This window comes from Leptonychotes weddellii, chromosome 9 (assembly GCF_054177405.1).
Source record: "Leptonychotes weddellii isolate Sample4059 chromosome 9, ASM5417740v2, whole genome shotgun sequence".
In the NCBI taxonomy this organism is placed as follows: domain Eukaryota; kingdom Metazoa; phylum Chordata; class Mammalia; order Carnivora; family Phocidae; genus Leptonychotes; species Leptonychotes weddellii.
The window spans coordinates 78578178-78594534 of record NC_138377.1 but is presented as its reverse complement, the minus strand read 5'-3'; the positions used below and the strand labels follow the sequence as shown (position 1 = coordinate 78594534).

Genomic DNA, 16357 nt, shown 5'->3' with positions numbered 1-16357 from the left:
TAAGCAAGTTAGTGTGTTTGGGGTTAAACCCTAACCACCACTTACGACATTTTTTAATGGGGGAAAAGATGCTCTGGATTTATAAGAAAAAACTTTCTTATAAATGGCCATTTGAAGGGTGGAGACAGGAAGTACTTGAGAGAGTAGCAAGGAATGAGTTTCTTGACTCCTTATGAGTGAACAGGGCAGTTGAAAGGGGAGAAATAGGTTTTTGTTTAACAAAACCATGTGCAGATCTCTTCAATGCTCCAGGTGTAAGAGGTGGAGCTCAGTAGATAGCTCACTCCTGCAGGCACTTAAGTGTCTAGGCCTCTGTGACTGTGACTAAATAATGTTGTTGCTTTTCAAAATTGTAACAACAATGCAGGTATTTTTAGCACCTGGCATTAGCTTTATAGGCACTCATACCAATAGCCACCCCCACCCAAACCCTGTCCTCTGTTAACTGTTGGTCCGACATGACTGAAGTATAAGAACTGAGACTGTAGCCCTTTAGGGGCCAAATGGGAGAAACTCTTTGCCTGAGGGGTTAAAGCAAAATGACTCTGGCCAGCCCACTATCTTTCCTGGCAAGAATCATGGAATTGGCCACTTGAGACTTCCTTATCAAACTACTCAATCTTCTGGCCCAAGGTCTCCAGGTCTCTTCTGGAAACTGAATATGGTCCAGAGGCTCTGCAAAGTTTTATAAAGAGTGCTAAGCAAACTTTTCTTCCTCTTTGCTGTATCGGAGCAAATGACTTTATCCTAGAAAGGTGTCAGAAACAGATCAGAGTCAACAGTCACTTATGTAAAGCTGGTATTTTAGAAGAGCTCTTTAATTATTAAAGATTCAAACCCAAGAACCCAAGGTTCTGGAGCATCTCTTCTTCCCACCATCAATAGGAATAAAGTAAGATAGATAAAGGATTTAAATAAACCCTTTTATCTGGATGCATGTGGACAGAGTTTAGAAGTCAGGGGGCCTTCTAAACAGGAAGAACTGTGACTTGTGAAAGGAGCTGTCCACATCATTGGTGATGGGCAAAGGCTTAGACTGTAGCCTGATGAGAAAAGAAGGGAATCATTCACAGCAAAATTAACCTGGAAAAGAAAGACAGAGAATGCTAGTAAGATCTGGCCAAGCTTTTAGATGCCAGAAATAGAGTACCTCAGAGCATGAGGGCACAAAATCTTTCCGTAAAGCTGAGACTGAAAACAACTTTTTGGTTTTTGTTAACAGCTGTTGAGGATAGGCCGCCTGGGTGGCTCAGCTGGTTAAGCGTCTGCCTTTGGCTCAGGTCATGATCCTGGTGTCCTGGGATGGAGTCCCACATTGGGCTCCCTGCTCGGCGGGGAGTCTGCTTCTCCCTCTGCCCCTCTCCGCTCTCATGCGTGCTCTCTCTCTCATGCTGTCTGTCAAATAAATAAATAAAATCTTCAAAAAAAAAAAAGAACAGTTGTTGAGGACAAGCAACTGAAGTGTCTCAAGAAGAGTACAGAGCAACATACATGGGACTGACTGGAGAGGAGCTGCTGGGGGTCAGCAGCTGCAGTCCCAGGGTCAGAAACCATGCCACAGTGAACGGTGTGGTGTGAGCATCCCAGGGACCGGCCAGAGACGCTCACTCCCCGCCATTAGTGTTTGGCTTACAGCTTTGCTCCTCTATCCAACAGCAACAGACAAGGTTGTTTTTTATTTTCTTGCTAAGGCTGTAAACTCTGTTACTTAGTGATTCCTGGACCCCAGGTCAGCCAGCAGAGCGCTGGTGCAATGAGGCCGTAGGCAACTCCGAGTCACCAGGTCGCACCGTGGCCTTGTACCACCTGCCCTCGAGCCCCTCATAGAGTCCTGTCACATCTGCAGTTATAAAGGAGTACGCACACAGGAAGTCACATTTTATCCCCACCAGGACGTGTCTCTTGGCAGCGGTGATGCCAATGGAGCCTGAGCAGCAGCTTCAGATACACAACAGACCATCTCCTCTCCTTTGGGCTAAAAGAAACTCTATTTGAAATCCTACCTCTATGGTGTCTTGTCTGGCTACAGGGGAAGCAGCCACCTCCAGACAGGCTCAGGACTTTGTTGTGAGAAGCAGACCGCGGGCCCAACCTGGGCTTGCGGCTGTCACCCGTGGGCATGGGCACAGGCTGCTGGGCTCAGCCCGCTTCTCCAGGGCCACCCTTGTCACCCGGCTCTTCTCTGGGCAAGGTGCTCCTTGTAGCTTTAAGGGCCCATTTGGGGTCTTCCCCTTCATACAAGAACACATGGTCCTTGGGTTTGTTTGGGTGTGCCAAAGGTGAAGTGGCAGAGACTGGGGAACCCAAAATACCACTAGTCTTCCCACCAGGTGGTTCAGACACTGAGACTGCACAGGCATTGATTCGTCAAAGATACTACTTCCTTTCCCCTCTGGAGGATTGGTCCTTTTCAGTATGTTCTGAGGCTCTTCAGTGGGTCCAAAAATACTAGATGCCATCCTGTTGGGCCTGCTCCAAGGAGCAGCTTCCAAAAAGATTGCTCCCTCTCCTCCCAAGGGCTTCATGGCTCTGGAGCCGACTGGCTGCCCTCACACCCTGGACCCTGGAACACCCAGGAGGCCAGGTGCCTACTCCAAACATTGTTAAATTTTTTTTGGCCTTAGTTTTAACTTAATTTTCCAATTGTTTGTTGTTAATATATAGAAATACAATTACTTTTCTTATGTTGACTTTTTATTCTGCAACCTTGTTAAATGCACTTATTTTTCTCACAGGGTTTTCTTTTTTTCAATATTTCTTAGTATTTTCTATGTAGACAATGAAGGGGAGCAGAATTTGCCACCCCCAGATATGCCTTGGGCATAAGAATTATTTTAGGTTTATAATTTGGAAGAAGGTGCAGACACAGAAGAACCTCTGAAAAACAGAGTAGAAGTTGCCCTTTTGTAAGAAACATTTCCATTTACTAGAGAACCTCCATCTGTAAGAGTGTCGCTCCCTCTCTGTACAAGGAATAGAAAGATGACTAACTCTCTGGAAACTCTTATCAGTGGAGAAGGGAAGGATTTATATCTGCATAACAACCACACCCTTACTTGTTACTGTGTTTTTCCTGGTAATCCCCCAATTAGCAGGCCTCCCCTCTTCTCAGCCCCCAACATCTTCCTTTTGTAGTTAGCTGAAGATGGTACTTAAGCTGTTAGCTTAAGCCATTTGGGGGAATTACTCCGTTTTCTGGGGTATCTCCCATGTATATAGAAGGTACACATGTTATTAAACTTCTTTGTTTTTCTCCTATGAATCTGTCTTTTGATACAGGGGGTCTCAGTCAAGAACAAAAGAGAGTAGAGAAAAATTATTTTTCCTCCCCAACAACAATCATATAATTTATGAATAGGGAAAATTTTACTTCTATCCTTCTATCTTTTTTTTTTTTTAATGCATTTTGCCTTCTTCTTGCTTTATTTTACTGGCTAAGGACTACTGATCAGTTTTAAGAAAAGATATCCTTAAAAATAAAATAAGGCGAAACCAGAGAGGGAGACAAACTATAAGAGACTCTTAATCGTAGGAAACAAACTCAGGGTTGCTGGAGGAGAGGTGGATAGGGGGATGGGGTAACTGGGTGATGGACATTAAGGGGGCACATGATGTAATGAGCACTGGGTGTTCTATGCAACTGATGAATCACTGAACTCTACCTCTGAAACTAATAATACACTATATGTTAATTAATTGAATTTGAATTAAAAATAAAATAAAATAAAATACCTCATTAAAAAAAAAGAAGAAAAGACATCCTTGTCTTTTGTTCTGGTATTAAGGGGCAAACATTCTGTCATTCACCATTAAGTATGTAACCTTTAGATATTGAAGATGCATACTCATACACACATATTTTAGTGTTTTGGAAAAACAGATATTTGGTCAGTATGGTACGTGGTTTGTGTATATGAACCCTTATTAGTATATTTAAATATTACTTTTAAATTATTGCTATCTATCAACTCAAACATTAAACTAAGCCTTTAACAAATTAAGGCATTTTAAGACTAGTATTTTGAAGAAGTGTGGCAGTAAACATACCTGGAAGAAGTCATTCCCAAGTCTTTTGCTTGTGTTATTTTTATTTATTTATAACTTATTTATTAAATTTTGTTAATCTGAAAATAGTTGACACACAGTGATATGTTAGTTTCAAGTGTACAACATAGTGATTCAGCACGTTTACACATTATACTGTGCAGCTACCATCTGTCACTATGCGATGCTATTACAATACCACTGACTATATTCTTCATGCTGTGCCTTTTATTTCCATGGCTTATTCATTCCGTAACTGGAACCCTGTATCTCCCTCTCCATTTCACCCGTTTTTCTCATCCCCCCATCTGTTTGTGTTGTCTTTAAATCAAAAAATAAACACATTCAACAGTTCTCTGAAAGTTGAAATATTTAGGAATAACAACTGATAAAACACTGACTGACAACACGATATTCCCATGGAACATCACTATATTAAGGAATTTGGTAAGTTTATCTTCCAGATACGTATGTTCCACCTGCGTTGGTGGTATAGTGGTGAGCATAGCTTCCTTCCAGATACGTATGTTCCTTATGAGATTTTGATTATCTCACTTGTTTCCTCATGTTTCCTGTACCTCATATCCCCATCATTACCAGGAATCTTGGTGCCAAAGGCCCCATGGTGTCTCCTACAAATTCAGGGGCCCTCACCTCCACCATCAGCTTTATTTGGCACTTCTGCCGCCCCAACTCCAGGATGTTCTGATCTGACCCCATGAAGGCTACTTTGAGTGATTCCTTTCCCTTTCTGCCCTTCAGTTTGTTTATAGGTAAGAGAGTGGAGGGTTGGGAACTAAACACATTTTTTTTATTATGTTATGTTAATCACCATACATTACATCATTAGTTTTTGATGTAGTGTTCCATGATTCATTTGTGCATAACACCCAGTGCTCCATGCAGTACGTGCCCTCCTTAATACCCATCACTGGGTTAACCAATCCCCCCTCCCCCCTCCCCTCTAGAACCCTCAGTTTGTTTCTCAGAGTCCATAGTCTCTCATGGTTCATCTCCCCCTCTGATTTCCCCCCCTTCATTTTTCCCTTCCTACTATCGTCTTCTTTTTTTTTTTTTTAACATATAAGGTATTATTTGTTTCAGAGGTACAGGTCTGTGATTCAACAGTCTTACACAATTCACAATGCTAACCATAGCACATACCCTCCCAAATGTCTATCACCCAGGGTGGCTGGGTGATAAACACATGTTTATTAAATATAGAGAATACAAATTCATGTCTTCTATAAAACTGGTTCTGTATATATATATATATATATATATATATATATATATATATATAAACTTTAAAAAACAAAGCAGGAAAAAAAATCTTTCCGCTGAAGAGTCAGAGTATCAGGAATAGCTCCATTATGGGAGACTCCTAACATCCAGGGAGTTGGCAAGCTCAGGCACTACTTTTGTACTTGAGAACAAAGAACGTAAATCCTTTTATAAAGTTAAGAATCCCTTTGTTCACAAAATAATCACATCCTATTTTATCTGTTTTGTAAGTTTGGATTTTTGTATTCTGGGTCTAGTTAAAGCCAAGCACACCCATGGTAAACACAAAAGTATACTGCTTTGTTCCACAGCACTTTTAAGCCTGCTGTTTCGTATGATCAAAATATAGGGCAGCATACAAATGCATTTGCGTATGTAGAAACTCTTAATGTATATTGGCTAGATGGATTCCTTTCCAAATTCATCTGCGGCAAAGCTACTCCTCCACCTCTACTGGACTCCACCACACGCTGACTTGTTAGCTTTCTGTCTTGTAGCTTTCTCTTTCGCTACAACAAAATTTTTCCCTTTCCTTGAATTGCTATCCTCTTTTATATCTCCATGATGTTGCATTAGTTGTTTTTGTTGCCTGGAATGTCCTTTCTCTCCTCTCAACTGATTAAATCTTACCCAGTTCTTAAGATCTAATGCACATAGTGTTTATCTCTGAAGCCATCCCTGAATTGCTAGCTATTATTGAAAGTCCCTATAGCACTCTATACCCATTTTTATTAGAGAATTTACAAACAACAGCTTGGCTGTTCCTGTTGTTCATGTATGTTAACTAGACTAAGCAGGGCCATGTCTAATTCATCTTTGTATTCTGAATACTGAGGACAAAGTAGATGCTTGAGAACTGCTAGCTGAGTGGTTAAGTGAGTGAATTAATGAATAAATTGAATGAATGATTTTTTAATTTTCCTCTGTTCTGCTTTCTTGAACTCCCTTTTTTTGGTCTTCATATTTTTTCCATAGCCTTTAACACATTCTAACATACTACATAACTTTCTTATTTTTTTATATTTATTGTCAGTGTCCTCCCATTAAAGTGTGGTGTTTGTCTTTAGAATGTGTTAATACTTATTTAAGAAATTGATAAAATAAATAATTCCTGCCACATATTTTCCCTTCTAATCTCATGTCTTTGATTTTTGTGATTTAGGAAGTAGGCTGAATTTACATATTATCCTTATTCCTAGTTTCCCAGTAGCCTGACACCTTTGTCTGAAATTCCTCATCATCTGAATAGTATTCTTTGTGATAAGGCTTTGGATTTCTGTTAAATATTTAACTACTAGCTAAACATTCTGACCTTTTATCAGCCTAAATGAGTTAACACAAATAAATATATCAAATTGTCTCTAGTAGAAAGCAAGGCAGGGGAAAGCATTCATTCATTCAGCTGGTATTTCCCTAGTACTACTCATGTGCCTTTGTTCACTAAGCTGGACGTGGTCACTACCTTGACAGAGCTGAAATCTACTGCTGAGATCCTCAGAATTTGGTATTTGCAACATACTAACAAATGCTGGAATTTGGGGTAGATTAAAAAACTTTAATGTTCATATATAATCACTATCATAGTATAAGACTGCACCTCTATAAAAGTGTCCACAATTATCAATAAAAGTGTCCATGATTATTATTATTATTTTGTCAATAAAATCTTTTTAAAAATTGAAAATAATACAGGCGCCAAAGTGGTGGTATGAGGTAGTCAACAATGTAGCGTATATGTACATCACCCCATTTTACCCTTCCCAGAGGCAAGGTCAGATTATCACGGTCCAATAGTCAAGTTTGAAATAGCAACCTAAACCAAGACCAAGCTGGGTTGTTCTATCCAAAGGGAGACCAAGTGTCTTCTGCAATAGAATTTCTGTGTAAGTCAGCCCCAGACCCTGGACAGTCATGCTGGGCTGGGGATGTAGTTCCCTCAGCAGCAGAGGGATATTTGGAGATTAATATCGAAAGCTACACTTGATCTGGATATCATCAAGAATCTGCTCTAGCTCCTGCTCTTCAAACCACCCCTCCGGGCTTGGGATCAGTGCCTTTGACTCCTCAGCAGTCTCTGGGCCAAGGTTGGCCAAACAGGCCAACACAAACTCATGAAGCGTCTTCTGGAGCAACAAGCTACAGACACTAGCAATGGTCTCCGTTTTTGAAACAACTGAAACGGGCTGTGTGTAATTTCAAGTTTTCACGAAGACCTCAGAAAGTTCCTGTTCATCCTCTACACTCTCACTCTGTTGCTTTCGATGCTCCAGAAGCATATGAACTTCTTTTTTTTTTTTTTAAGATTATTTATTTATTTATTTGACAGAGAGAGACAGCGAGAGAGGGAACACAAGCAGGGGGAGTGGGAGAGGGAGAAGCAGGCTTCCCGCCGAGCAGGGAGCCCAATGCGGGGCTCGATCCCAGGACCCTGGGACCATGACCTGAGCTGAAGGCAGATGCTTAACGACTGAGCCACCCAAGCACCCCAAGCATGTGAACTTCTGAATTTAGTAGTGTCTCAGCTGTCACCCTTTTAGTACCATGCTTCTGTTTTCTGAAAACTCTTCACTGTCTACACTACTCTCCATTGTATAATAAAGAGGCTAAGTTCTCATACGACCTGGTAAACATTCTGCCTTTCCATGATGTTAGCTTGACCTCATAGTACAGTGTTTATGTCTTGCTCCCTTGCTTTCTAGACCTTTCCCAGACTATTCAACAAATTGTTCTATCTTTCATAAGTGAAAGCAAAAGCAGTTTAGTTACAAGAATAAATTTTAACTTTGATAAAAATTTAAGGGTACACTGACTGAGAATTTCTGGTGTTGGATGTTGTGCAAGTTTGCCATGGGAATGCGAAAATGGAAATGTCTGTTTGATGGAAGGGTGTGCAGTTAGGTGACAGGGATGTAAAGGCAGACAGCATGAAGGCCCTAAGAAGGGACCTCATCCAAGGAAGAAGAATGGTGATGCTATCAAAGACATACTTCTAACTCACAAATTAGTCCCAGTCAGCCCAGGTTCAAGACCTCCTGGTATTCTGAGGTGCTGTTGACTCGTGGTTATGGTAAATTTCACTCAACCTAGCCTGGTGTACAACCATCTGTCTATTGTCACATTCTGTTCCTCGGGATGCAAGCATTCCTCAGGCAGTCTTCCAGAACTAGAATAGTCTTCACTATCAAGCCTTTTCCCAAAAAGCAAAGGTCGTTTTATACCACCTCTCTTCCTTCTTCCTTCAGACAGAGCTCTAATTTCTTCCAGGAACCACTGCTTTTTAAGTCACATGCTACAATTTCCTTATGAACTACCTCTGTTTGTACTCTCTTCCTTCCTAGTGTTCCTTACTTGTTGCTGAGTATAAATCTCATATTAATTGAGTTTCATTTTTTTTCTCCTAAATGTAGGATGATGTTTCACTCCTCACAGCAGCAGCTTTCCAATTCTATTTGACAGTTTTTATTTTTCTCTTGTAACATAATGAAAACTTGTACTTGATAGAAAGTAAACTTGTACTTGATAGAAAATATACAAATATATATAAAAGTTTGTAAATACATGGATTGAGAATCATTATACAATGTACAGTTAACAAGAGATATCCCCAAAATATAAGGACTTTCACATCTTTGAAAGTAAAAGGTAGAAAAAGATGTAACAGAATTCTAAGCAGATGACAGCTGATGATTTTAATGTACCATATGCATAAGAAGACACACTCAAGAGTGTTCAAAGCAGGAATATCCATAATAGGCCAATCTCCAGGTGAATGGAGAAACAAATCAAAATATGTTCATAACAAATCCTCTACATCAGTGTCAAAGGATAAGCACATCAACAAGGATGAATCACAAGAATGTATTGTTTGGCAAAAGATAAAAATCACTAAGAGTATATATGTAGAATTATTTTATAGGTAAAATGATAACCATTAATTAAGAATATGAAGATATTGGTTAAACTGGAAAAAAAGGTAAGGAGATAATTAATTCCAAACAATCAAATTGTACTCACCTAAGGATGGGGTATGTGAAGGGAAGTTGATGTGATCACTGAGGGGCACACCAGAAGATCAAAGAATGCCATATTCCATTTCTAGAGTTGGGTAGGAGAATATATGGATCTTCATTTTAGTATTATTCTTTATGATTCAATATATTATAAATATAATTTTGCATATATTTAATGATTAATAAAACAAAGATCAAAACAATAACATCATAATGAAAAGAAATGGAAAAATATTAAGTTGCACTTATACTTCGCATAATGGCTAGACTACAATTTCATATATGAACAGCTTCTTCTAAAGAAGTTAATAGACCTTGGCAACTTTCTTGTAGAGTGTAAAATCTGTAATCTCAGATTTTCTGAAAATTGCCATGTGGCTTTCTAGCCTCATGTTCTATTAATAGCATAACAATTAAATACTAATAACAGATCCATAAATGGTTAAACACATTTAATGGTGCATTTTGCTTAAGAATTTTTAGTGCAATGTATACATATAACATATTTTGAGAGGCATATTATCTTTGGTGTGTTGTGTATGTGTTTGCATGTTTGTGTGAATCCAGTTTCTCTTTAAGACTCACACAGAGACGTAGAAATCCAGGATTCAACCACGGCTTCCCTGTCTCTAATTTTTTTCACTCTACTTCCTACATAACATTTAAATTCATCCTCTCCTCTGCATTCTCACTGTCTCTACCTTGGCTCAGACCCTCATCATCTCCTGTTTTTATTATTTTAATAGCTTTATAATTGTTTTCCCTTCCCCGTCTTTCTCTGCCACTTCAAGCTCCACAGAACCTATGGCAGACTGATAGTTCTATAACATGAATCTTGCCCTAAATTCCTAATTTCCTACAGAGTAGAAACTAAACTCCCCAGAATGACATGAAAGTCTTTTAAAAATCCATGTGCAGCCTATTTTTGTAGTCATATATATACCTTATATATACCTTTTCCACTCATATCTATCTTCAGGTTCACCAAGCTATGTCTACTTTCTCTGATGTATGTGATTTTCCCTCTTGGCAATTAATTGCTGTTTGTGCACTCTTAATGAACCTGTTTCTACTCCCTAAAACTTGTCTTCATCATTACCTCCTTTGTCCTCATCCCTTCTGACCTTATCCCATCCCCTGGCACATTTAGATACTTTTTCTTCTGTACTTCATTGATATGTAGGACATATTTCTGTGACCGAATTTTTAATCATATAGTGGACAAACTCCTTTGTTTGTCTTTTCTTCTAAGCTTTGTGCACCTCGAGAAAGGAGGTTGAAAGTTATTTCTCTTTGTATTCCTGGGGTTAAAACATTATCTGGAGAGCAGTTTTGTTGAATAAATAAGAAAATCAAGAAAGAAACCATTAAAGAGGGCAAATACAGACGCACAACTTGGGCTAAAGATGGGAAGAAGGAGAAAGATCCTCAGTTTCAAGCTGTTCCTGGCTTGAACATAAGGAAATTAACCAAAGAACATAGTAAAAGGTTTCATTCACCCAGAGTGAAGTATTTCTCACCATGTACCATTAGCCTTAACTGAATAAAACATGGAGAGAAAAAAAATCATTGAATAATGAAAGTGAGTCCTACAATTTATGGTTAAAGAAAGAAATAAAAAAGAAAGGAAAAAGATTTCATTTTTGGTGTCCTCAACCCCTCTCCAGAAAATGCCAAGCAAATATTTTGGGAAGGAGAAAAGCAGTGCACCTAGGTGCAGAAGCTTCTTTGTTGGCAAATACGATCTATGTGATGAAATGTTTGATCAAAATGTTTATTAGAAATGTTGGTGTTCTACTAGACTCAGGAAAGGTTTCTATTCCAAACATTTGCTTTTTGTCATTGTGAAAGAGAGTTCAGTGAATCCAATTAACTGAGCAGAAAAGACTACCTAAGGCCAGATGCCCTCCTTTACTCCTTCCCAGAGGGCACTATGTCGTTTAAACTTACTTGGACATTCCAGCATTTGTCTGGGCTTCTCAGAAATCAGCTAGATTACCTCTACTTTTCTAGGAGGAAAAAATAAAGGGAGCAGCTATGGTCTGCTGTGGGCTGTGTGAAGCCTAGCAGCGAACTCTGCAGCCTGCTCTCCCAGGTAGCACTGCTAGTTGCCATTTTACCGAGCCCTCCCGGTGCCAGGCACTGTGCAAAGCACTTCTCATATATTTATGGTTTCGTTTGACCATCACAACAATACTGTCAGGAACATTTTTGCCCCCATTTCACAGAAGGAAATACAGAGTCTCAAATAACTTGCTTTAAGGTCACATAATACGGCCAGTTAAGCTCTTGAGCCGAGCATGGAACATATGCTTTCTTAGCTGCAAGATGTAGCAAAAAACAAATTCAGGACACCCAAATATTGTATGGGACATGCTTACACTAAAAAATTAGTCATTGTTTATCTTAAATTCAAATGCAATCGAATGTCCTGTATTTTTGGTAACCTATTTTGAGCGAGCCTAGGCCCTGCAACAAGTGGCCACCCAATAGCCTGCTTTGGCAGATGATGGCAAGGATGTCTCTGGGTGAACAAACTGACAAAACATAGACAATAAACATGCAGATCCAGATTTTTTTTATTAGCTCCAGATTTGACAGAGTTGCATGTTTTCCATGCCCTAGATGCAATCACTTACACAGATCCCAGCTACCTGTGAGGCTGGAATTAGGACTTTGGATTGAGGAAACTAATGCATAAAATCACATCTAGCTAGAGAGGTAGATTTCTATAAATTCGATGAAGCTTCAGCCTCAAGGCTTCTCACTTGCATGGGCCTGTAGTCTTAATTTTATGTGGTTTTTCTTATGTTGGACTCTATAGATTATATAAACTTCAGTCCCCAAAACCTGGGTCTGTCCCACACTAAGAGTTTATGTCAGAACCAGAATTCAAAGCCAAAAATTTCCCCTTCCCAAGTTTTTTGCTTTTTAAATGCTGGCTTGAAATTGCTTAGAATTGGTCCTTACACCTAAAAAGTGCTCAATGCATGTTTGGTAAATGGGTGAATGAACAAATAAGTGAATGGATAGCAGATTTGAGAAAATCAATTCGAAAATTCATGCTCTTAAATACAGTATTGAGAACTTGATTATTCACATGGTTATACAAGTCCTGACCACTTGACCTTTTTCTTCATATTGTTTCATGTTTTTTCTCTGGAAAGAAGTTCATTCATTTAAGAGTATAATATCTTTTACCAGGGACAGGAATTAGAGACAGGAGTCTCCTTTGTTCCTCAGGCCTAGTAGGATTGGAAGGTGGTCACAGAGCTTGTCTTTGTAAGGCCCACTCTTTCCATTATCTGAGCTGGGATGTCTCAGCATGGCTTTATTGTCATTGTATTTATCCCTATTATGTTATAAGGGGGTTTGTCCCAGCTGTTTTTTACCTTATTAGACGTTTTAGAAGGCTGCTTATCTTTTGCCTGGTTACTCTTAACTAATTGAATGCTTGGGATAAAATGGACTCTGGGCATATTTCTCACCCAGTTAATTACTTTCCTACTCATTGGGATAATTGCATGTTTTGTCTGTCCTAGAGAAAGGACACCCAAATCAATAGTAAGGAGACTGCAGAGATGGGGAACAGGTTAGGCATGGGATGCTTATTCTTATTAATCCATCAATAGCCATGCAGCCTACTGCAGAAGCAAAACTCCGTACTGAAGGTGCTGAAGGGATACATAGCACCTCCCTTACAATGTATCCTCCCAGGACCACAATATGACTATATGATAAAGCAATATCTTGTAAGGTCATATAGCTACAAACAGTAGAGTTGGAACTTAGAATATATTCCATTCCAAGTCTTTGTCTTGTACTAAAAAAATAGTCAGAATCCTGTCATTTTTTATATTTAACTGTTTTTATTCATTGATATTAAAAGATATATATGTATGCATAGTACATTTGTAAAATATAGAAAAGTACAGAGAAGAAATTAAAAACCAGCCGTATTCTGATAGCTACTAACATTTTATATGTATGTTGTTTTTCCAGTCTTTTCATACATACGTATGTACACATGAGATTTTTTTTTTTTAAGATTTTATTTATTTATTTGACAGAGAGAGAGATAGCAAGAGCAGGAACACAAGCAGGGGGAGTGGGAGAGGAAGAAGCAGGCTTCCTGCCGAGCAGGGAGCCCGATGTGGGACTCGATCCCAGGACCCTGGGACCATGACCTGAGCCAAAGGCAGACACTTAACGACTGAGCCACCCAGGCGCCCTACACATGAGATTTTTTTAGAGTAGAGTTGAAATCACATATTCTACAGATCTAACTATAATTTTTAAGGTATTCTTTTGCACAATATGTTTGATAGAACTTAAGAAGTAAGCAGGATATTAGCCTATAAATGGGCTATTAACAAGTTCATTAGTTAACATTATATTTATACCTATATTATTTATTGCAATCCTCTGTGAACTTAGGTCTCTAATGGTTTATCATCTAGTGGTATCTATCAATAAAAAATATTAAAACATTTCACAGGGATGTCTGAGTTCAGTTTCCTTACGTTAACCTAAATTCAAAGTATTTTCCCCCATAAAGTTACATTCAGAGAATGGGGTCTTACCCAACCTATAAACAACCATCTATCACATTAGATGTACATCTAGACTATAATAAATGTGATAACTATTGTTTTCCAGTTAAGATTGTTGGTATTCATTCAGAAAGCTGTTAATACACTAAAAATATATAAATATATGTATTTTATATATATATATATATAATGAATGACTCAATTTAGAATGGTCCAAAAGCCTGTTAAGTAAAACACTTGCACTATGAACTCTATGAATGGACTTTTAATCTGATACATCTAGCCTTTTTTTTTTTTTAAGAACATGTCACAACCTAAATCCTGGACTTTAAGAACTCATTGATTATAATGGCTGCAAGACTCTACCCTTGTGCTTCTGAGTCTCCAAATTCACATAGTTTTTTTAAGTTTATTTTTTTAGTAATCTCTACACACCAATGTGGGGCTCAAATTCATGACCCTGAGATCAAGAGTCCCATGATCTTCTGACTGAGCTAGGCAGGTGCCCCAAAATTCACATAATTTTTAAGCAATAAACTATGATATGTCCTAATGAAGATAATTTTTTCACATCTTGACACTCATGTGAATTAGATAAGAGTTGCAAACCTTCTTTCTTTCAAAATTGGTGGAAAGTAGGAGCAAGGCAATGATGTTTTTGTTTGTTTGTTTGTTTTACCATTGCTGTTGCCAACTGTGATTACTCTTGTTGTCACAAGTCCTTTCACCAGTATTGGCAGCTGGTCTAATCAGAAACCAATAGCTGTTGGCTACCATGTTGTAGATACGTTATTAGGTTATAGAACTATTTCAACACTATAAATGAAATATATGTTATAGTAATCTCCTGCAATCTGACAAGTGTTTGAAAGTCATACCTAATGATCTGAAATTAAACAAGATAAACTAACTACCAGTTTCCTAACATATAGTAGTTGTCATAAGAACAATTTTTAGCCTCCTCAGCTACCTGGCTGGATATTTTAATTATTAATATTTTCATTCCTCCATTCTTTTTACCTTAAATATTTAAAAAAAGGAGTATTAAAGGGGCACCTGGGTGGCTGGGTCATTAAGCATCTGCCTTCGGCTCAGGTCATGGTACCAGGGTCCTGGGATAGAGCCCCACATCGGGCTCCCTGCTCGGCGGGAAGCCTGCTTCTCCCTCTCCCACTCCCCCTGCTTGTGTTCCCTCTCTCACTGTGTCTCTCTCTGTCAAATAAATAAATAAAATCTTAAAAAAAAAAAGTTCCTCAAAGTGAACATTTAGCAAACATTTTTGTATTTGTTTCCCTTTCATTTTTCCTTGCATAAATACTTCTATATATTTGCAATTACTTTGTGTATATAATTTTTACATCCTTTTCTACTAAGTATTGTGTGCATTTATTCACATAGCCACACAACCTTTATAATGATAACTTGAAACGACTGCTTAGTATTCTGAGTGGCATGAGTGTACTGCTATTTCTGGGCTTCTAATTTACTTCCATTTTGTATATTATTGCACCAAAACTTATAATAAACATATGATTTAGTATCAAAAAAAAAAAGTTCCTATAACCTTTAAAAAAATAAACTAAAAAAAAGGAGTATTATGGCTTAAGTAAATTACATATATGCCATAAGAAAAAATATATATACACAGTCATAAGAAAAAGGGGAAGCATATTTTATAGTTAAGAAATACTGACAATGAATTAACATTAAATCTGACTCTCAACAGCCTAGCAGTCAAGACAAAAATAGAAACACAAAATATTCTCTAATCTTTTTAATATAATATAATAAAATATATTAATTACTCAGGATTGACAAACATTTCCTAGTACAAATGACTATTAAGAGTTTATTGAAAGAGACTTTAAGGAAAGGACTCTAATGGAAATTTTTTCAATAACCACTTTACAGAAAATGCCACATCTTTCTTTAGATACTTTTTCCCCCCAATTGGCCCTCAGATGCAGTCTTGAGTTAATTGTACTCCTGGTTAATGGTATACGATTTTTTTTTTAATGTTTTGGCCTTAAAATATATCAAGATATATTATATCTCAATGAGGATGGTTCTAGGGAAGCATACAGTTTTCTGATGATGTAAATTAATAGAGGCCTGAAGAGCAACGTAGAGGAAAATCTTTCAGAGATAAAATTAGATTTACATTTGTTACTCCAGTGGTCTTCATGCTGGAATATGCTTTCCCCTGGGAGTCCATTAAGACTTTCCACTAGGCACTCAGGCAGGAATAGTCTTAAGGAAATCCATTTCCAAATCTTCAACTGCCATATGTATAGTTTCCTAGAATTGATGTGCCTGACAATTTGCCAGTGATCAATGCACCATGCTAGAAGCTTCCTGTCTATTCTCCTTTCCTAATTTCTCTTTCATAATTGCTTTTCTCTCACTTTACAAAAGAAAGTCATAGATGTCACACAAAGGGAATCTATATGGTGCATTACCTCTGGG

At 38.1% G+C, this 16357-nt stretch overlaps 1 pseudogene; it reads right to left on the bottom strand.

Moving 5' to 3' along the window:
* Positions 1-1575: 1575 nt before the first annotated feature.
* On the bottom strand, positions 1576-4764 carry LOC102733519 (jupiter microtubule associated homolog 2 pseudogene; annotated as a pseudogene).
* Positions 4765-16357: the final 11593 nt, after the last annotated feature.